Here is a 24,117-nt window from a genome sequence, read left to right on the forward strand (position 1 = left end):
GACCTGTCCTTCATTCATCCCAGTGATCAAAGTGGCTTGATTGATAATTGAAGATAATATGAAGCTGTATCACATGTATCAGGTATATGGTAAAATAATATGATATATAAATTGATCATTTTATGCATTGCTTCTTGTGTTTTGTTTTTAACCTTTAAGTTTTCTTTGGGCTGAAGACAAAAATAGCACATTTCCCCTAAGTACCTATAAAAACGATTATGGCTATAAAAAATCTATGTATAGATTGCATGTATCTGTAAGTATGGATTTTCTGCTGTCATATCTTTCTACTTAATCCTTCTTTAAGTCAGAATTGTTTAGAATACACTCAAAAGTATCAGGATATGGTCAGAAGATCTATTTTGTTAGCATGTGGGAAAATACAGAAGCTGCCTGGCCACATAAATACGTTATTTCCAGCCAGTGGCACCAGCTCATGACAATAATCTCAGTCATGCAAGCAGTGAAGTTCAGGAGGATTATAACTTGAAGCCAGCCAGGGCAAAATGTTAGGAAGGCCATCTTCCTCAAGAAATAATACACGTGTGGTGATTAACATCTTCTATCATAGTTACATACAAGTTGTAAGTAGAAAGATCAAAATCTGAAACTGTCTCCAGACAAAACACATTGGACCCTACCAAAAAAAAAAAACAAAAGAAAAACAAAAACCTCCCAAATTCCAAAACTGAAACCAATAAAGGGCTCAAGCTGTGAACTTTTCCAGCATTCCCAACAAGATAATGCATTCTTAATTAAAAAAAAAACAGTTAACTAAATCAACTAATATTATTTGTGACTTCATGCCATTCTGAAAATAATAAAGCTCAAACAATATAAGAGGGAGTATGATAGCTAGTAGCTTCATGATCATTTTCATGAAATGTGGGGGAGACAAAAATCTTTATAAATATAAACACAATTTTTATTTCTTTTATTTCTTTTTTTTTCTTTTTTGGGGGCCCAGTCATGGGGCCTGAACTCTGGGCCTGGGCACTGTCCCTCAACTCTTCAGCTCAAGGCTAGCGTTCTACCACTGGAGCCACAGCGCCACTTCCGGCTTTTTTCTTTTTGCTTATGTGGTGCTGAGGAATCAAACCCAGGGCCTCATGCATGCAAGGCAAGCACTCTATCACTGAGCCACCTTCCCAGCCCGAATATAAGCACAATTTTTAATATGTGTATAGTGATTTTTGCATAAGAAACTTAGCTGAAATTTTTATTGTTACAAAAAGACACAGATATGCTTTTCACATGCAGAAGAAATTCCTAGTAGCATATAAAAATTTATTGTTCTGGTATTTGTCAAGGAATGGTTTATTCCAAAGAGAATGAGTGGTACCTTTGGGTACAAAGGGGTGGTAATTTTTATTCATCTCCAGTAGATCCAGTTAAAGAGATATCCAAAGCTTAACGAAATATTGCAACATCTTAAATGGAAATAGATGATCTATGTGTATGTATTTGTAACATATATTGGCAAGAAGCTCTGACAAGTGCAAAATAGCCTTTGAGAATTTCATTATACATTGAAAATGACACTTCCAAATGATGTCCTTTTAGCTTTCATAGGTTCTTTACAGCTAGTCCACTTGATTCTACTGGAAAGTATCAAGTTCTAACAGCATGCATAAGAGAAGACTGGTGCAGAAAAGAGTATGTCTAAAATGTATAAAATGGAGTTCCTGTACTCAACAAATCTGGCTAAGATTAAATGCAAGGTCTGGCTCTTACCTGTAATCCTAGCTACTCAGGAGACTGAAGTCTGAGGATTTATGTGTGAAGGCAACCTAGGCAGAAAAGGCCATGCAACTCTTAATTCTAAGAAATCATCAAAAAGCTGGAAAAGGAGCTGTGGCTCAAGTGGTTGAGTGCCAGCTTTAGCTTAAAAATGAAAAGACCTGTGTTCAAGCCCCAGATGAAATGCAAGGCCTTTGTGATCATTGTGGAAGAATAATTAAATAAACGATTAGGTTGGGACGAACTCCAGTTTTCAGGCACTTAGCTTCTCACGACATTCTCCATTACAGCTGAAACAACCTCTGTATTGTCACCTGTTCAGCTGTAAAACTTCAAAAAGGTCACCTTTCCTACAGAGAGGCTTTCCTAAGTAGAGGCTTCTCTGACTCTGAAGTAGTCAAATTTGCACATCTTACAAAAGACGGAAAGTTGCAAAACAACAACAAACATTCTACAAGCAAGTCATGAGAGCATTTTTCAAAACAGTTTTTTTTAAACCAATTTCTACTCAGGTACACATGAAAGATCAAAGAGTAAACATCTATGATTACCATATTGTCGGAAGTATTTCTCTCTTGCTTTGTGTTTATTTGTTTCTGGAGTGAATTTTGAGTTATAAAACAAATGCCACTGCTAGCTTTGAACATGGCATGACAAGAGGAAATATATTAAGTACTACTCTATTCTCAGTTTCCCAGATAACAACATTAATACGTGGTAATTATACAATTAGTTGAAATGTTTAAGTTCTAGTTATAGAACAATGATTACTCAGTAATTATAAGAAGTATATAATTACTCAATAATTATGAGAAGTTTGCAATTACATAACAATTTTGCTCAGCTCAAAAAAAAAATCACACATATATCTCCAGGCACCAGACGGCTGAGGGAATGCAATGTTCCCTCACCCTACGAACATAGTTCAATGCACACAGACCTAGCACAACTGACACCATTTCAACTCTCCAGGAAGTTCAAAAAATATCTCTAAATTCAAATGCAAACAAGGACCTCATTTGCCAGTCAGATTGAAGCTTTCCCCCATCTCATTCACTCTGTCCTCTCTTTCTTCCTCTGCTCCTTAATACATTTGAATTCCCAGATATTTAACAATCTCAGATTGTTAAAAGGTAATCACTCCTCTTGAGGGAGAATCTTTTTCTTTCTTTCTCTCTCTCACTCTCTTTCCTTTTAATCCTCATTAAAACCACTTTTTACTTAACAAGCTTTGTTTTCAGTGGGCAGAAAATACAGCCCTGTGGGTTCAGTCCCCCCCCCCAAAAAAAAAACAAGGTAGAAAATAGCAAAGTGATTTGAATTTCCTATCACCATCTTGTCTAGTCAGCCACGGTGCTCACACAATTTGTGAGTGTAACTGGATGGTACAGGTCTGTTTACACTGCTCTGTTGTTGAACTCCCCATAGCCCACATTCCCAGGGTATGAGGATCAGGTGTCCTCCCAGCATCCACAGGCTATTTGGCTTGGTTTCAGCCAATGGACTTCCAATTCTTTGTCTATTCTTTTGTTCCAAGTGTTACCTTTATCTACATCAAAATCTCCTACAGCTAGCTCATAAACATTCACATGTCTGAGTTCCACCCCAGACCCACCAAGGAAAAACATCAAAGTCTAGGGACTAGAGCTCCTTGGGTGATTTTGCTTCAGCACACTGAAATTGGAGAACTACTGATGGAGTTATTTAATCTATAGGTATTTGACTATGATTCAAATTCATTTCTTCTGCTTCTAAAAGCAACAGGATCGCATAAGCATTCTTATTAAGGATGCCTTTAGCTTCTAACTTTGGGTGATAAGATGTTTATTCATGAAATAATGCATCTAGACAGAGTACAAAAAAATTGATGTTTAAACGAACACTATCTTTTCTGACTATAAAATCAAATACAGCTGTTCTATAACAAATGTAAAAATATGCATAAAACAATTTTAAAAGTGAGTAGTCATTATTGCACATCAGAGAACAGTATCTTTAGGATATCTGATTTAAGTGCTCATTTTATCTTCCTCTCTTTCCTTCCTCCCTCCCTCCCAAAGTGCTCATTCTTTCTCTCTCCCTTCTTCCTTCCCTTTCTCTCTCTCCATTCCCCTTTCTACCCTCCCTCCCTCCTTCTCTTGCTCAAGGCAGGGAAAGGAAAAAATTCTTTGTACATTGCATGAAAAGGAGAAAACAAATTTTGCATAGCTCACATACATTAAAAAAAGAAATTTGTAGTTTCTATTTCAGGCATTCCACATTCTAAAGTTTCTTCTAGGTTTTAAGGCATTCCTGCTTTCTTATTTTATTTTTAGCAAAGTGTCAAGTGAAGAAATGGTCAATATATATATATATATATATATATATATTTTGGCCAACAGGTTTCACTTACCAAGAACCTTTCCTTCAATTTTAAATATGAAGTCCTACTAAAATGTTAATGACTTCCATGCTCATTTGGTAAGGTGAAAAGCTTAATGTTCTTATCTGTGGACTAGCAGGATATTTTCTATGCATTTTTTAAAAAGTAAAAACCAATGCAAATGGTTATTTTAACATGTATGATGGTGTCCCATAGGTGTTTCATCCTATGGGATTCTCAAGATTGAAATAACATAAGTGGATATCCTTTCCCATTCTGGTTATAATCATTGTCGCAAGAATTTTAATGCACCATATATTCCATAATTTTTTTTCCTCTGTGCTGTTCTGTTCTGACCTTTTCAATATTCTATAATTTGACTGGCTGGCCATTTCAGTTCTCTCCTTTTTACAGCCTTATTAACTTGTGGGGAAGAGGTGAAACGAACAACCAATCAGAATACATAATACTGCAAAGGTCAGTGTAGTCCTGTATTGTACCATCGCACACGGAATACTGTATGCCAGACATTAACATCCTGATATCTTATTCATGTGACAAAGATTGTAACAAGAACAGAAAATGGCACAACATGAATCCATTCTCATGACAAAGACTATAATGAGAAATGACAGCGAACAAACCAAACTGATTCTTGTTACCTTGTGAGGATTTTATATGTCAGACTTGGGCCTGCTTTGAGTTAGCCTTTTCCTGAATCCAATTACAACTGAAGGTAGAAAACATGTTAACTAATTTTTCCACTTCCAGCTATATATGAATAAAGGAAAAGCTAGGTTTTCCTTGTGTTGAGATCTCAAATTTAGGTGTAGCTGTTCAACTATACCTCGCTGTCACAAAACTCTACTGAGACCAAAATGCAAAGACATTAAAGGTTTTACTGCAGATCAAGACATAGAAGCAAAACCACCCTTTAAGACAAGATAACAATTCTAAGTCACTCTAGGTAGCACCTAATTAATAAGCTACTTTTATGTTCTTCAAAAGGATATTATTTTAAATTATTTTACCTAACAAATCTATCCTCCCGATTTTATCATTCTACAAATCTTTCCATGTTAGGGGCCTCAAAGGGACTGGACACTTATTTTGTAATTCATATATGGACAAAGGAAACTCTCATCTAGGCTTATATTTTTGATAATCTACAAAGTGTGTATTAATAACTATCTACATGGCTTTCTTTCTCACAGGATGTTTTGAAAAAGGAAGAACTAGCCTGTAAACCTCTTAATCCTCTCAGAAGGACAGTGCTGTGTTGAGACATTATATCCTTTTTTTGTACCATTAATGTGTTTACTGTTAAAGTGATTTTAATTAGTTGTTATCTAATAAAAGCTGTGGTCCTTTGACTCATCTTTAAATTGATCATTTTCCTAGAATGACAATTGTATTTCAGGAAATAAATGCACAAAATATTTCATCCATAAATGAAAACACATGTCCTGATTGTATAAGGTGCCAGCATCCACACAGCTCTGTGATACGGAGAATCTTTTGGGCTTTCTTCTGTATAGCTCATTTTTAAATGTATGGGCTAGACTATACCTAACATTGCACTGTTACCTTCCTTAATATTTTTGAGTCATTTCAAAATACTGATTTGGGGCAGGGTTTATTCTAATCAAGTTTTCTCAGTGTAAATCATAGTTAAGATTGTCCTAAATGCATTTAGTTTTATTAACATCAGAAAAGACTCACAGTGTCAGGAGGATACGTAAAATCTCTGTGCTTTCTATTTAGCAGTGCTGTGAACCTAAACCTGCTTTAAATAATAAAGTGTATCAACAAAACAAAGAAAAATACACATGTATATAAAGAATAATGGAATGTGATCTGTTTTCATGAGACATGTAATATGAGATGCCAGGTTTATTTTTCTCTTTTGATTTATTTCTTGGAACACCTTATATTTTTTTTCCAAATGAACAAATGTCTTCCATTATTTCCATGTTGAGAGCTATATGGGCAAATATGCTTCTACAGAAAGTGCTCTCCAGCTTCCCAACTAAACAGTGGACACGAACACAACTATTTTATCACTGGTAAATATCCCCTTCTGGAGCTCTAGTACAGCCTTACTACAAGTACCGCACCTGCTGAGCCTTTACTGCTATTGTCATCAAGTGGATAACTCAACTGCTTTTATTGATCCCAGAGCACAGTCTATCACCCATTTGTCATTTAATGAAATGCTTAGAATTCACCTTCTACTTCTAGGATTTATACATGGTTGAAATGGTTCTTAAGTTTGAGGACAGTGACAATTTGAGCAATATAGTGTTGGGGTGAGACTTGCAGTGTTTTGCTGATGGTTTTTACCTGCTCTGTTTGATGTGGTCCTGTGGCTTTTCCTATAGTAGCTATGTGTTGCCGTGTCCTGGTATTATTACAAACATAACAATTCAAAACATTAAACATTTAGGATCTTTGTAGGTCAGGTGTATGGCTATAGCTTATCAGGAATTCTGCTTAATTCTCACAAAGACATGGGGAGGAGGTGGGCTGTGGATGGCATTCAATTCCCTGCAGGTGGTAAGGACTGGGCGGCGGGGGGGGGGGGGGGGAAGGGGGGAGGGTTGGGTCTCAGTTTCTCTCTGGCTTTTACTTGAGGTTGCCTCTGGTTACTAGCTTCTTGTTATCTGGGGCTTAGTTCATTTTTTCCCATATGAATCGCTCTAGTAGGACCACTCGCTTTCCCAGGTGGAACACCTCTTAATTAGATGGTACAATCAGTGTTTTCCCTATGGAAGTGACATTCCAACTCCTTTGTCACAGTCCATTGGTTAGAAGCAAATCACTGCTTTTGATTACACTAAGCAGGAAACTAGGAATGGAGAACCTTCAGATACCATCCTGGAGATGCTATGTATATGTTTGAAACTCTGTGTTTAAATCATCTCACTGGAAATAGATTTGAAAATAATTTGGAAAACATATTTTGGGGGGAGGAGAATGGATAAACTCAAGTGTCACAAATGACCCATCAAAAACATATAACCCAATAAGAGTACAAGAATAGCATGAACAAAAACAACTAAAAATTCTGAGGGAGCAAATGCAAAAGGGACAAGGAACAGAAGAATAGCATTCATTCTGAAACTTAAGTGCAACAGAAAGACAGATCACCAAAAGCCAGTCCTCAAAGTTTAGGCTTGTAGAAGACTGAGCAGGAAGCAAAAGAAGTAGGTTAAAAGATCAAAACAAGTACAGTCTACACATAGCTGTCATGCTTTAAGCAGCATGAACTTAAAGGAAGAAAGAAAATATTAAACATTAAGACAAAATAACCATGAATCCTTGGAGAAAATAATATGCAATCCTTGTAAGATAAAAAAGTGTATATTTTACTTAGCCAGAGGGGGATAAACACACTGGAAAAATTTAAAAACCTATAAATTGACGAAGGTCTGAAATGATGGTCACCATATGTTAACATGGCATAAATTACAAGCATTGAGATTTCAGTGAATATTATTTTCCTGTTATATGACTTTAAAGTTAGCATAACAGAATCATGAAATGCTTCAAATACCCAAAGAAAGTTCCTAAATTATATTTCTTTTTGCTTATGTGGTGCTGAGGAATCAAACCCAGGGCCTCATGCTTGCAAGGCAAGCACTCTATCACTGAGCCACCTTCCCAGGCCTAAATTATATTTTAACTTCCAAACAAATCATAACAAAATCAGAGATCTATTACAGACCAAATTTGGTCAGAGGCTTGTTTGTTTAAATAAAGTTGATTAGAATGAAGACCATGATACAACTGAAGAATCTAATAGCTCTAGCAGAGAACATAGAAATGTTTACTAATAAGGGTTCTCTGGGTCCTTATTAGAAAATGCTTACCAACCTCAAATTTCAACTATAAGAGAGACTGTGTTGTGTCTTTCTAAACAAGAACCATTTACAATTTGGGGATTGATGCTCTTGATTCAAGAGCATCTGCTTCTTGGTCTCTTTCATTTTTTCTCTCTCCTTTCTCTCTCTTTTTCTCTTTCTCTCTTTGTATCTCTCTGTCTCTCTCATTGTCTCTGTCTCTGTCTCTCTTTCTTGGCCCAGACTGGTATTGAACTAGGATTTTTCCCTTTTCAATCTTCTGAATAGCTAAGATATAGGCTTGAACCAAAGGCTGCTTGTCTCAGTTGAACTCTTCAAACAATGCAATGAGATGTGTGCAACAACTACAGCAGTGTGCTTCAACTTGTATGAATGCTCTGTATTCTTTTCATTATTCAGCAGTTATAAATGCAAACTTACCAAAAGAGAAGTAAGCAGGAATAAAATACATTTTAGAGAGAGATCACCCTAATTCCAGTTGTCCTGGAAATTCACCAATAGAAGTTCAAATATTTTCGTGTATATGATAGTAATAGCTCTTGTTTTAATGGCATAATAAGAGTAAATGAGAAGCCATTTTGATTGAGTTATTCTTTCTGCTGTTTATGAAAGACATTTCTTAGTTACGTGCCAACAACAGGAAAATCAGACTTAAGTAATTTTCTCAAAACATGAATTATACCCTTCTACAGATTCTGGTAAAAATAAGTCAGTGATTAAAAAGGGCTAAAATATTTGCAGCAAGTTACAGACGCAGTGTTCATATAGCCTTATTTTGACAAAAGAATCAGATATGTACATAAACACTGCCTTATTCTAAATATCTCAATTACTCTATGGTTTAATGTTACCTATGCAAAAATTTCATTTAGAGAACCCTGAACAGGTGAGTCTACTCAGAGGCAAGAGAACTATAATCTGGTGTCAGGAGTCCCCAAATAAGCATTCAATATGGAAAGGGTCATAAGACATAAATTTGTTTGTAAAGCAGAGAGTCTGATATATAAATGCTGGCCTCGTGAGCAAAAAAAAAAAAAAAAAAGCGTAATCAGTTTTACTCTGTGCTTTAAAGTTGAACTGTTTTTCTCTCTCAACCCCCCCCCCCAGATGGTGTCTTTCTAGGCTAGATTAAATATAGACATGAAAAGGGACCAGCCTGGATACCTTTCAAAGACATTCTACTCACCTTAAGTGTTCTCTTATTGCTAACCTAGAGCAGTTGTTGGGATTTGGTTCTAAAGCAAATGTGTGAAAATAGATAGGAGCTTTGTCATGAGAAGTAGTTACTCACCTAATAATACCCTATGAGTATAGCTTATAACTACCAATTGCATTAATAGGCTTGGATTAAGAGAAAGAACCAAGTTATTTTAAATCTTGAGTTCATTTTCAGAATAAAACACAGAAGTTTGAACAATTTAATCATGTGAAAGTTATATAATTTTAGTATTTATCTTTAAATCTCTGCTCATTCTCTGGCTTCCATTGTCAGCATATCAGTGAACAATATTCTGTCCTTTAAAAACCTGTTCATAACTCATAGATGCCAATAAGAATATTTCTTTCTTCAGGGAGATGATCAGAAAGAAACTAGCTTTAAAAAAAAAGCAGACCTGGGGATCTCTAATCCATAATCAAATATCTAGATTGATTGTGTCACTTGCAATCCTATTGATTTCAATTGGAGTAGCTCACCCAAGGGAATAATAAAAATATGGAATAAAACTGATTTATGAGAACAAAATAAATCCTTTGGTGAGTGGTAATGAATTGGTACTATTTAACCCTTTCAATCACAGATTGAAAAAACTATTTATTCTTTAAGAATGCTGAGCTAGGCGAATGAAGTCATATCAGAAATGTCAATACTTCCAAGTGCCATTACACTCTGTTGTAATGCCCGAGAAGAAATGCTGCTCTAAAATTGATGAAAGGCATTGTTTGACATCCTACATGGTTTTAGTTTTCCTACACCAACTTCTACATGTCATCACAAATGATGAACCGATAAATCCAAAGTATTATGAAATCACTCAGTAAATGTTTATTGTACTTATTTACATGATTTATAAGACAGTTGAGGAGCAAGAATAAAATATGGTGGTCCAACCCAACTACATTTTTTAAAATTAATTAATTAATTTTCCTCTTAGCATAAGTATGCTTTATTTTACTCAAAACTTGATTTATAATGGATCAATTTGGGGGCTACCCTGAAGGTAACAGGGCTATTCAGGTGAGATAGCTCTTTGTTTAATTTGGCCCAGATATTTGCCTTACTAGAAAAAATGATGATTTGTAAATAAAAAAGCAAAGCAGTCCTTTGATTCTGTCTGCTGAAGCCACCAGCCAAAAAATCATTCACTTCACATTCCTGGAAATCTAGTAGACAAAATATCTCCAATAGCTGGCCACTGATCTTAGTTTTAGCTTGTCCATGATTGTAGTGTCTGATATATGACTCTGTACCTGCACTTTCCGTTCTGATGGCTACAAACCACCTGCCTTTTTGACACTAGAAGTGGGGCTAACATGGCTAGTCGTACTTTAGTGGCAATGGTGTGGCTAGCTGTACTGGTCATACTTCCTTTTTTAAATTATATATATATACACATATATATATATATATTCATTTTGAAGACACTTGTCTTCAATTAACCATCAAAAAACCAGAAGTGGAGGAGTGGCTCAAGTGATAAAACATCAGACAAGGGACAGACAGTGTCCAGGCCCAGTTTCTGAATAGAGACTCACTATATGAAAACAATATATTATCTTATTGTTAATGCTTAGCTTATGGATTGACATGATACTTGCCTACTTTGATTGCTTAGGAAACCCTAATCAACTGACTTCAGTTTTATTTTTGCTACTCTTGGGGCTTGAACTCAGGGTCTGGGCACTGTCCCTGAGCTTCTTTTGCTCAAGGATAGTACTTTCCCACTTGAGCAACAACACCACTTCTGGCCTTTTCTGTTTATGTGGTACTGAGGAATCGAACCCAGGGCTTCATGCATGCTAGGCAAGCACTCTACCTCTGAGCCACCTTCCCAGCCCTGATTTCAATTTTTTTTTGTCAGTTGTGGGGCTTGAACTCTGGGCTTGGGTGCTGTCCCTCAGCTCTTCAGCTCAAGGCTAGTGCTCTACCACTTGGGCTACAATACCACTTCCAGTTTTCTGGTGGTTTATTGGAGATAAGAATTTTACAGACTTTCCTGCCCTGGCTGGCTTTGAACCTTGATCCTCAGATCTCAGCCTCCTGAGTAGCTAGGATTACAGGCATGAGCCACCAGCATCTGGCTTCGATTTCAATATTTTTGAGGTACTAGAAAATTCAAAATTGCATATGAACTTACATTACATTTCTATTGAGCACTGCCATTCTAATGTGCTAAAGGAAAAATCAGAATGCATCTGTATAATATAGTTAATTTCCTCTTAAAGTGGAAAGAAAACTCATTGTTCCAATATCTACCTCTGCATATTTATACAAAATGAGGGTAAAAAGTTATTTGTTGTTGTTTCTCTGTCAGTCCTGGGGCTTGAACTCAGGGCCTAGGTGCTGTCCAGGAGCTGTTTTTTCTCAAGGCTAGAGCTCTACCAGCTTTTTTGGTAGTTACTTGGAGATAAGAGTCTCATGGGCTTTCCTGCCGGGGCTGTTTTGAACCAAGATCCTCAGATCTCATCTCCTGAGTAGGTAGGATTATAGGCAAGAACCACTGGCTGGTACTTACTGAGGGTAAAAGTTTTATTCATAGAACAAATCATTCTGTTCAAAACCTTTCAGTCCTAAGAAAGCTGCTTTCAGAAGCAGGCCTTGAAAGAAAGTGCTCTAAGGAACGAGTTGATTTGTTCTCTCATCTGTCAATGCATTTGGCACTGTCATGGTGTTTCATGAAAGTATATAGAGGTAACTTTACCCTTACTGGCATAAAAAGACTTCCAAAATTAATACATTTTTATTATTTACCATGAAATAATGCAATTCAGTTTGATAGTACCATAATTATTAGAGCATAATAATTTTTCTAGTATGATAACTTTTCACAGATGCCATGCTGAGTAAATCATTAAACAAGAAAACAGGGTACAAGTCAAAAAGATGATAAGAAGCCCTATTATCATAAAGGAATAAATTATTGGGAAAAGTGGAAAAATGAACCACTTTAGGTTTAAGAGAGTCAAATAACAGCAAGATGATAACAGACAACAATTGCAGTGGGTTGAGCTTCTGAAGAAGCTGAAATCTAAGATTTTTAAAGCATCCCTTGCATAATGAATTCTCATCTTTTGTTGCCAGGCTCTCATGAGAGTTTGAGGTTTTAAGGCCTCTTTCCTAAAATCTTTTGATAATTTTCCTATGAAATGAAACATGCTACACACTAGCCTAGTTTTTTCTTTTCTTTTAGCTTCTGACATTCCTTGTTTGTCTCATTGTGAGATAAGTTTTTGTGTATTGCAAACTTGAAGAGTATCTCAGAAAGTAGGAAAAGTTTAAACTATCATCTAAAAGTTTAAAAAGCCGAGTGCTATCATGTTAGCATTTTGGTGTGTTATCCTTTCATATTAATTTGCATATCTGTAAAATCTATCACATTTTGCTATTATAGAATTTTATGCTACTATTGTGTATGCAACAATATAGATTTCTTTTTTTTCCTTTCTTTTTTGTGCTAGCACTGGGGCTTGAACTCAGGGCCTGGATGCTGTTCTTTAGCTTTTTTCACTCAAGGCTAGCACTCTACCACTTTAACCATAGCTCTGTTCTAGTCTTCTGCTGGATAATTGGAGACAGGAGTCTCTCATGGCCTTTCCTGCCCAGATTGTCTTTGAACCCTGTAGCTAGGATCATAGCCATAATCCTCTGGTACTCAACAACAATATATATATATTTTTACCAACAATTGAAATACTTTTGCATACCACTGCATTATTTACCATCATGCACTGAATTTATGCCGTTACCCATTCAACCACATCTTTGGCCTGTCCCACCTAACTCAATTTTTATTTTACAAAATGTCAGGAACATAATGCTACACATATTTTTGTGTGCCCATCTGATTATTTCTTGAAAAGATTTCAAGGGTCAGCATTTTTTAGTATTTCAGTGACTACAAATGGCCATGATTTGAAACCTCTTCTATTTACATTATCAGCTGATATTCAGACTCTCCAATTAGTTACTAGAAACTAGTCCAATTGTTTGGTTGCTGCTTCATTAAAATAACCAATTGTAGAGGCTATGTTCATAAAACAGAACTTGGGTTGGAGTTCTTTTATTTAATACAAAAAGTGTTTGAAGTTCTTTTATTTAAAACAAAAAGTGTTTTACCCAGTATGCCAATCCAATTGAGTAGGCAAATTCTTATTTTTGTTGTTATTATTATTATTATCATTATTCAGTACTGGAGTTTGAACCCAGGGCCTTAAAGTGGGTACTTTACCATCTGAACCATATACCCTATCCTTTGGCTGTAGTTATCCTGCCAGTAGGCTCTTACTTCTATTCTCTAGACTCTGCCATCCTAGACCACAGTCCTCCAAATTATGTGCCCTGTATAGAAACAAGATACAGGTACAGCACCATGCCCCCATGTGTATTGGTAGAGATGGAATCTCATTAAGCTTTTTGCTTGGACTGGCCTTAGTCCATGAGCCTCCTGACCTCAGCCTTCCAAGTAGCTAGAATAACAGGCATGAGTCAAAGTACTTGTGACTGTTAGATTTCAAGAGAAAGCCATCTTTAAGGACCACAATTCTTCTTATTTAACCCAAGCCCAAGCTCTGTAAGGAGGAATATAGTCAAGATGGTGGATATGGGTTGAACCATATCTTCCTCAGGACATATCTATTCTATATATTCTCTTTCTCTACCACATTTCTTTTCTCATAGACTTTCCTATCACCTTTACTTATATTTCCAGGTGGTCTAAATTTTTCTCTTGTCAGACACAAGGAATGAGGTTGCTAAGCTGCCGGAAGCTTTCTGGTGTATTGCCCACGAACATAGAGAATTAGGTATATATTTTTTGGAATTGGATGCATTAAATCATTACACAAGTTTAAATGTCTGGCATATAATTGCAAAGTACAGCAACATATGTGCCACAACTCTAGATGAAGAAAATATTTTATACAAAAATGCAAGTATTTAAGGCCAGGCGCTGGTGGCTCATGTCTGTAATCCTAGCTACCCAGAGGCTGAGATCTAAGGATTGCAGTTCAAAGCCAGCCCAGGCAGGAAAGTCTGTGAGACTATTATTTCCAATTAACTACCAGAAAACTGGAAGTGGTGCTGTGACTCAAGTGGTAGAGCACTCGTCTTGAGTGGAAGAGTGCAGGGACAGCACCTAAGCCCAGAGTTCAAGCCTCACAACCAAAAGAAGAAGAAAAAAAAACAAGTATTTAATGATTAATAATCAAAAACACTCCTTCCTAGACCTTGCAAACCAAGCAAACATATAAGCTGGATAAAATATTTAAAGTTGTAATGACTAAATCTTATCTATAACCTGAAAGCTGCTAAGAATATTGCACCAAATTTTAGAGCCTTTCAAATCTTCTGGGCAAAGCATGTGAACACACCAATAAGAAAGACATAGAGACAAACAGTGAGCAAACAGCAAGTGTTTAAGCTCAATAGAAATAAAAGATATGCAAAGTAAAGCAGCTGCCATTTCTACCTATCAAATGAGCACAATTAAGAGGCAGATGAACATATTTGCATACTGTTAGGAGGCAGGAGAATTGATGTGACCTTTCTTAAAAGCATTTTTCTGATGCATACTGAGAGTCTGGAAAAACACTCCCAATATTTAACAATTCTTTTTTAGTTGTATTGTTAAGAACTTACACAGAGTGTATTTTAATACTATTTTCCTAGTAGTAAAAACAACAACAACAAAAACCAAAGAGGTCCAACACAAAAAGAATGGGTTCCCACCTTGGCATAGTACTAGCCTACTGAGAATGTGTGTGTGTGTGTGTGTGTGTGTGTGTGTGTGTGTGTATGCACGTACGCATGCACACCCGCACATTAGAAACATTTCATGGTATAATGTTTAACATGTACAATGGAATTTAAAAGTGCTTGCAATAATGTCTCAAATATATTTATACATCATATAGCTATGAAAACACCCCCCCCACACACAATTCACATACCACTTTATAGTAAAATAGCAAAGACAGGCTGAAATTAAAATATAATAAATGCACAATGGGTATTATTTAAACCAAACTAGCTCTGAAAAAAATTTAAAGGGTGAACTAATTCAGCAGTGATACTTATTAGACACTATGTTGGAAATGAACTATATAATTTTGGGGGGGCATCAAGAGAGAAAATCTGATAGAAAATGAGGGAGGGGGTGACTCTGTTCAAAAAGAAATGTACTCATTACCTGACTTATGCAACTGTAAACCCTAGGTTAAAAAATGAATTTAAAAAGCTAAGCCAAACAAATATAAAAACACTGATTCAAATATCACGTGTTCAGCATTATTGAACTTTTGCTATGAGTTAAGCATGTCAGGTAGAGAGCGGTATACAATTACAGGTACAAACTATGTGTTTGTTTCCTGACTAATTTTCCGGGTGACATTCACCACCGATATACATGCTTTCTTAAGTCCTGTGTGCTCTTTACCTTTTAAAAAAAAGGAGGGAGGATTTTAATTTTTCAATTATTCAAATTCCTCCAAAGCCAAAATTATATCATCTGAGAATGACTACATTCACTCTGTAGCAATCTCATTTAAGGAGGGCCTGAAGTGGGTAGATTCCTCTATAACCATGTAGTGAGCAGTATGTGCAATATGAATTTCACTCTGAAATGTTGTGCCCACTGGTGCTTCTGTGAGTTGCATCATACTACAGGAGAAAGCCCAAGTAACAATTTGCATTACCACATTGCATCATTGTCTTAACAGACACAACAGTACAGTGTGTACTTGTTCATTATGTCAAGAAAATAGCCAATTAGATATTAGACACAAATTCAATAAGCTCTTGTATGAAGTAGAGAAGAGATGAGTGTTCAAATAAGTTTGATAAATGAATGCTTAACTCCTTTCCTATGGAAGAGCATGTCCTAATTATGCATTTCTATAGCTTTATTGGCCATGACACGATATACAATCAGAAGTGCCAATATATACTCGGTGAGTATGTATTCTACAGCCAAATGTTTACAATGACATAGAGCTCAGGATGCTCATTCATATTTTGCTACTGATAGAGTAATTATTTTTTTCCTTTATATTTATAACTATTTGTGTTCATACCTCCAGAAATGTGCTGGAACTTTATGCAAAGATAGATCCTTCCTTCCTTCCTTCCTTCCTTCCTTCCTTCCTTCCTTCCTTCCTTCCTTCCTTCCTCCCTCCCTCCCTCCCTTCCTCTCTTTTTCTCTCCCTCCCTTTCTCCCTCCCTCCCCCTTCCTCCCTCCCCTCCTTCCTTCCTTCCTTTCTTCTTTTTTATTGTGAAAATACTGTTCAGAGTGGTTACAATTATATGAGCAAGGTAATGAGTATATTTCTTATCAAGCATCGTTGCCTCCTCCTTTGTTTCCCCTTCCCATCCCTTCCCATCTCCCCCACTCCTGCTCCATCCCTCCCTGCATCAAAGTTGTAAAGTTTGTTTTTTGACATAATATCTTGTACATCTCATTGTTGCAATGAGTCCACCTGTATCCCTATTTAAACAACTTGTTTTTTTCCTTCCCCTCCCCAAATTATACTAACATCAAATACAATGAAAACAGGGGTTATACCGTGAGGGAGGGACATACAAAGTAACAAAGAAATCATCTTATAAATGTTAGAAACAATAGCAAGAATGAAAAAGACACTTTCTTTTTTTAAGGAAAATTTGCTTTGCAAATTAACACTTGCTTCGAACCTTAAGTCAATTTCATACAGTCATCCTAAGTCTCTTGTTTGGATGTAAAAATCATCTGAAAATAGAGAGACAGCTCAGGGCTGTTGTCTATAACAAGAAGAACCAAACCATGGCATTCATTCAATTTCTCCTTTGTCTCTATAATAAATTGTACAGTCAATGACTACGTTATGTGAGTAAAAGCAGAGTATAGTATCTTTAACTTGTCAGCCTTTGAGAATGTGTGTAAGATAGACTATCCCCGGCTGCTTTGGATATTGGGACTTAGAGTTCATAGGCTGGATTTTAATTTTTTTAATTTAGGAGAGAGTTACACATTCTTTGGCCTTCCCTTCTAAAAATATGAACGCAGATGCCTGAACAAGCAGCCCTCTAAAGAAGTGGACCAGGGACAAGTCAACCATACTGCGGCTGTACCTAACAGTCTCCCTGCTGCTCTTTTCCTCCTCCCTCAAAACAGACTTTATAAGATCTCATTCCTGCTGCCTGACCCTCTAACTCATTACAGGGAAATGAATTCAAATTGCTTGAAAAGAAGCTGCCTCTTTTATCTTCCCATTGACTGACAAGCAACTACAAAGTTCTCCGACGGGATTCCAAGTTACAAGCTGTACTGCATCACCAGAGCAATTCCCTCACTGGTGGGTTTTCCCAGAGGGCAGAATGTCAGATATACTGCATGGCTTGCAAGCTAGCTCTAAAAGTGTGCATTTCCCTCCACACTAAAAAACAGACATCAGGGGCTATAAAACAAACTGCCGGCTTCCTGTCAGCATCAGCCTTCCTGCAGACTCCTTGGAAGTCTAAGAGTTCCCCATGTATAATGATTACCTTTATCTTTCAGGAAAACAAATGCTTCCATATCTTTGTCTTTGCTCTTGCAATTTTTAGAAAACAAGAGTTTGTTCTGCGAGGAAAGGCATCCAGAGAATCGGGTTGCCTGCAAAGGTCTCTGAGTTTCTCTAGGTAACCTTGAAAGATGGATTGCTTTTTTGTGTTTTGTCTAGATTTGGGCAAGATTTACAGCTATTTGAATACACTGACACGTGAAATTGGCAATGCCTAATCAAAGTGGAACTGGGCTGGCCAGTGAGATTTTCAATTGTTTGAAAAAATCCATTTAGGTAGTTTACAGTCAGCTGCAGAGATATTTTCTTTACTTGTGAAGTCAGCTCCTCCTTTCTTTCCAATTTTTTTTCCCTAGATGGAGCGATGGACCAAGAAACAAGCACTTGATAGGGTTGATGTTCGGGTAAGATTACAAAGGAGGAGGAAAGATGCTAGCTCAGAGAATGGTTCATGGAAGTTGTCCCATTTCCACACTTCGTATCTTTTTCACATAGACAAATCCTATTTGGCCTTAAGGTACCCTGCCTTGCAGAGGTTTTGCCCATAGTTCATCATTTCCTGCTTTTGCTTGCTGTGGTGTAACTCAGAACTCTAGCATCTCCTACTCCTCAGGCTTTCTCTATCTCTCTGACTACTTCTGCTTAATTTCCTTGCTGTTTTTGCGTCATTCTCCTCTGGTTCTTGTTAGCAACACTTGTGTAAAAGAAATGCAGCCAAGAGAAAAGAAGCATAGGAAACTTAAGGTGATTAGAATAAATATATCAAGACCTTTTTTCCTGAGTAAGCACTGACGGTGAAGATGCCCATCCAGCCCCAGATTTTGCATTAGGAGTATGGCTCACTCCTCTGTCACTACTTCGGCTGTGATTGCTTTGCTATGGAGTCATCACCCAGGTTTTATTTTTTAATACTGGCATCAAAACCTGTATTTCTTGTAGAAAATGTAGTTCACTAAAAATGGAAATATGGAGCCATCCCTAAATACCACCCCCACCCAGAGGACACACCCATATTCTTTCCTAATTTCCACTTGTTCTTGCAGTTGTTGTTGTTAAAGCAGCTTCTCAATCATTTTAAAAAGTTAGAGCCACCAGTTCTTATGAGCAAGGAAAGTATAGGATTAGTGCTAATTTTATAACTTCCTTCCTCCCTGCTTCCCTCCCTTCCTTCCTCCCTCCCTCCCTCCCTCCCTTCCTTCCTTCCTTCCTTCCTTCCTTCCTTCCTTCCTTCCTTCCTTTCCTTTCTCTTTATTTCTTCTTGTGCTCATTCTTTATTTTCTTTCTTCCTTTCCTCCCTTTTTCCTTTCTTCCTTTCTTCTTTTCTCCCTTCCCTTTCATTTCTTGTCATTTTCTTTCACCCTTCTTTTAAAATTATAAACATACACAAAATCCTATAGAGGGTCATATGCACATATACACCAAAAAATTCACTAAAGTATGGTATAGGCAAGAAAAGATTGCAAGGGCATCACTCCTTTGAACCACTAAATTATAGTTCAATAAAAAGAATACCGGAAGCTGAAACATGATTTATCAAAGGAGGGTTATGTCAAGGGGAGGGGGACCAAGAAGTGGAGAGTGGAAGGGTAGGCAAGTACAGTCATAATATGTAGCACACATATATAAAAATAGAACCAGGTAACTCATGGGGATACGTGAGGTGAGGGGAGAATGATGGGAGGGATGAACTTGTAAACTGACATGTTGAATTGAAACCCCTTTGTACAACTACTTAATAATAATAATAACAGCAACAACAATAGGAACAACATGTTGAACTAAACTGAACTCCTACACAAATGAAATAAAAAAGAGGCATTCCTGTTCAGAGGCCATCTCTGTTGGGGAAAAATAAATTGCTTCAAATTTATTTGTTGCATCTGTCTCCGTTCAGGAGGAATTTAAAAGATCTATAAAATGATCATTATACCAATCTGATATTATCAATCTGCTTTTCAAATACTAAAGTAATATTTTCCTCTGCTGATGCTGAAAGATTATTTTCATTTGCCTCAATAATCCACCTCTGTCTATCTGTCTGTCTGTCAGTCTGTCTGACACACACTCTCTCTCTGTCTCTCTCTGTCTCTGTCTCTTTCTCTCTGTCTGTCTGTCTGTCTGTCTCTCTCTCTCATAGATATCTCTATTCTGCACCACATCACAAATAGGGGATTAGAAGAAAGGAGCATTTGAAGATGAAAATAAGCTGCAATCCAGTTTTGCAGTGCAGTTGAGAGTTAGCAGGGCACAAAGGACTCAGCAATTAGCACACCCTGGCGCTCTGCGTTAGAAACTCAGACACAAAACAATCTGTCAGGTTATCAAGCAATGAAGATCACTTTCCAATTCATTCAAAAGGAAGGATAATGAAGAATTAAACAATTCGCAAAAGGCTCCACAATCGCGGCTTAAGAAAAGAGCAGGATGTGTGTGCTGAAATGTGGTATTTTCTAAGAATAGGATGAGGGCAAAGATCTAAAGAAAGTCTAGTAAAAGGACTACCATTTGTAAGGAAAGAATTCTACAGGAACTCAGAAGGTTTCCTTTTTCCTCTTCATCAAGTTATTTTCTATTCTTCCTTCTTGACAATGAGATGATTCATATCATGTATAGTGAATAATGTATGTTTCCAACTTTATAATAATTATGCCAACTTCAGCTCTCAAAATAGATGCTTTTTAATTTTACAAATTCAACAGAATTTGTAAATTTAATATAAGTTTGATATTAGCCAGGTTCCTACTACTATGATCTAAGTGTTTTAAGATTATATGACTAATTATGAGCAGTTCTTTTATTTACAAATATTGCCTTAAATCTGTAAAAAAAAAGAAAGAAAAAGAAAAACTATTGTAAATCAGTTAGCTATTGTTTGAATTGTTAATTAACACTTGTCATGAGAAAAAAAAAGCTAACGATTTTGCCTAGTGATGGCTGGGAGATGACTACTCACCTAAGCAAGGTGAGGAGTACTCCTGAGAGCCATTGATAATTGATTAATTCAGGTCAGCAAATAGCACTTGCCTACCCCAAGAAAAACTAACCTGCCTCATATGGCCCCTCCTCAGTAGAAGTAGAACCCAACAGAACCCTGTGCTAGTCCTTACTTTTATGTAGTAATAAAAAACATTACCACATAACAGAAAATATATTCTAATATATCCCAGTGAGGTGGGGTTAAATTAATTTTTACCACTCACATTTGTTTGTCATTGCTGTCATCTTCACACTATATTTTCACACTCAAGTGACTATAATAGTTTTTTTGTTGTTGTTTCTTGTGGGGCCTGAACTCTAGGCATGGGCGCTGTCCCTCAGTTCTTCAGCTCAAGGCTAGCACTTTACTGCTTGAGCCACAGCACCATTTCTAGCTTTTTCTAACTAGTGGCGCTGAGGAATCAAACCCAGGGCCTCATGCATGCAAGGCAAGCACTCTACCACTGAGCCACCTTCCCAGCCCTATAGTATTTTTTTTAACAAAGAGAAAGGTCTAGTTGTTTGTAAACTTACCTCTGTTTTACTTCTCATAGGAACACAGAGGTTCTTTGCATCAGAATGACTAGTCTTCTCTGCAAATTCTAAAAGGTTAGTATTTCTTTTTTTTTTAATCCAAACTTTGGTGCATGTAGTTCATAAGGTTATATTTTCTACCTGGTAAAATTTCTGTGCCTTAGGGAAAGTGACAACAAATTCAAGTAGTAAACAAGACTCCAGGTATTGATTGGTAGCAGATGGATGTGATAGATATAAACATCTGAACGTCTGAATTTCTGAAGATTGGTCCTGGAAAGAAGTCTACCCATCATTTTTGAAAAGTAGTTATTTCATATTACTTTTGTACCACTTAATTTTAATATTCACATATTAATGCATACTTTGTAATTATAAAGTTATATATAATTATAAGACACAATGGCTCAACAAAAGAAATGTGCAAGATTTGTGTAAAAAGAATTCAAACTCTGAGATACAGAAAGCAAAAAATGTAATTGTTTTACTGACTAGAAAACCTGATACCTTGAAGATATTAATTCTAATTAAACTATCTACAAATTCAGTTCTATCCTTATAAAAATGGCTTCAAGGATTCTGGAAAGAATTAGCAATATATAAATATTGAGAATGAAAAGGGAAGAATAAGAATGAAATGTTTATAAAATAGATAATGAGGGGAATCAGACATAAGGCTTCAAAATAGGTTCTACATTTTTAATAATTAAAATACTATGATACATTAGAGTGCAGAATTATCTATATGTATAAATAATGGTGAAAATATTACCTGTTTTAAAACCTGTGTAACGTGATTACCACTATCCAATAAAGGCCTTTGAATCAATGAGATGTTTTCTGGATAAAACTAAATTCTGATCCATTTATTACATAATCCATCAGCATGAATTCCAAATGTATATGGATTTGTTTTTTTTTTAGGAGTGACAATTGCAACCAGTAACATGAAGTAAAGGTGGGAATTGCTACTCCTATAACAGATTTTTCCTAACATACTAAGCAGCTCTTAGCTAAAATGTGGGCAAAGATATAAATAATGCACTCATAGAAAAGAGAATTGCAAGCAAGCTTGACACATGAAAATATGTTCAGATTAATTCCTAAAACAGAACTGCGTACTCAAGGTGCTTTGCGATTCTGATTTTAGCACATCAAATTGGCAAAGAGCAGTTGAACCACATACTCTGACTGTGAAGGTATGGATTTAAGCACCCTTACATGGCCTTCCTGGAGTGAAAATTGATTAATCTCCCCCAAATCACAATTTTATGTTTACATTTTATTTGATCAGACAGTGCATTTTCAGGAATTTTTCTAGCTTTTGTATACTCTTAAAAATATGAAATAGCATACCCTATATATTGATTCATGAAGATGCTTTCTGACAAAATAAAAGATTGTCAGTAACTTAAATGTCCATTCCTAGGAAACTACTTAGATTAATGATGAAATAAGCAATACTAGGAAGCTGGACAATGAACGAGGAAACTGTTTAGGTACTGGTACTGTAATTTCTCTGAATTTACTGAGTCAAAACAAATGCGACTGCCACGGGCTCAAGATTGTAATCATAGCTATTCAGAAGTGGAAATCTGCGAATTGTGGTTCAAAGCTAGACCAGGCAGAAAAGCCTCTCGAGAGTCTTATCTCCAATTAACCAGAAAAGGAAAAAGCTCTGTGGTTTAACTGGTAGAGTGGTAGAGTGCCAGCCTTAAGTGAAAAGACTAAGGGACAGCACCTAGACCCTGAGTTCCAGCCCCAGGACAGGTACAGGCACAGGCAAACACAAGAAGTATGGTGTACAATGGTGGGTAAAACCTGATATCCCTTGTGCATACAGTTGTAATGAAGACTACAGATATTTCACGAAGGAGCATATATATATATATTTACTTTTGCATATGAATGTATTTTAGAAAGATACAGGAATCTAAGCACACAAATTTACTCTGAGATTCTTGAACACGTTTGACATTTAAACTGTTTATCTTTTTTGCCATCAAAATGTTTAATTATATGCATATATATTTTCTTTTAAGTAGTTGTACAAAGAGGTTAAACAAACCAATTCATAAGTATAATGCAATATACCTTCATTGATGTCGCCCCTTTCTTCATTCTCTAACTCCCCCCAGCTCAATCTTCTTACTTTCATCGGATATATGCATTGCATTTCCTGATAGCATTCTCCTCCCCTTTCCTCTCCCCATTCCTTTACCACTCTCCCCTGGGCCTCATCCACATTTTTGTCTTTTAAATTTTAATTCAAGAGACTAGAACACTTTGTCAAAAGCGAACAATTTTAAGAGAAATTCACACTTTGATGAATGCAGCCTTACTTGTCGGGAGACCTAGTGTTGACTTTGTAAAGTTGTAAATGAAGGATCTCAGCTGACGATGTGTAGAACAAAAATCCTGGGCAGGCCACTTATACAGCCCATCCACATCCTGCCTGAAGAAATAGTGACTCCATTGCAGGGTGCAGACACAGCTCTTTTGAAGCTAGGTTTCCTTCCTCCTGGCTGAATTTCTGTCTTATAAATTCTAACCACCACCTCTTTGCCAGCCATCACAGGAAAGGATGAAATACAGTTGTTCATTATGTCAAGGAAATAACCAATTAACCATTCGACAATTCAATAAGCTTTGTATAAATCTAGTGAACAGATGATATCTTAAATAAGTTTGATGAATTAATGTTTAATTTGTTTCTTGTAGAGCCAGGCCGACATCCCTACCCTCCGTGTAAATGTCACCCAGTTGCTGATGGGTGACAGGACCAGACGCTATTTGAAGTCCTTTTACTTAAGGGTGTCCATGAGCCTTCCTGTGACAGGGAGCCAATGACAAGTGTTTCCCGGGGCCCATTCCCAAACCTTCCCTCAG

General features: G+C 36.6%; 1 protein-coding gene across 1 annotated transcript in view; it reads right to left on the reverse strand.

Moving 5' to 3' along the window:
- Positions 1-24,117, reverse strand: part of Ush2a (Usher syndrome 2A (autosomal recessive, mild)) — a 640,567-nt gene that overhangs the window by 266,014 nt on the left and 350,436 nt on the right. The window lies entirely within an intron of this gene.

The sequence above is a fragment of the Dipodomys ordii genome, unplaced genomic scaffold, assembly GCF_000151885.1.
Source record: "Dipodomys ordii isolate 6190 unplaced genomic scaffold, Dord_2.0 Scaffold26, whole genome shotgun sequence".
NCBI classification, from domain to species: Eukaryota; Metazoa; Chordata; class Mammalia; order Rodentia; family Heteromyidae; genus Dipodomys; species Dipodomys ordii.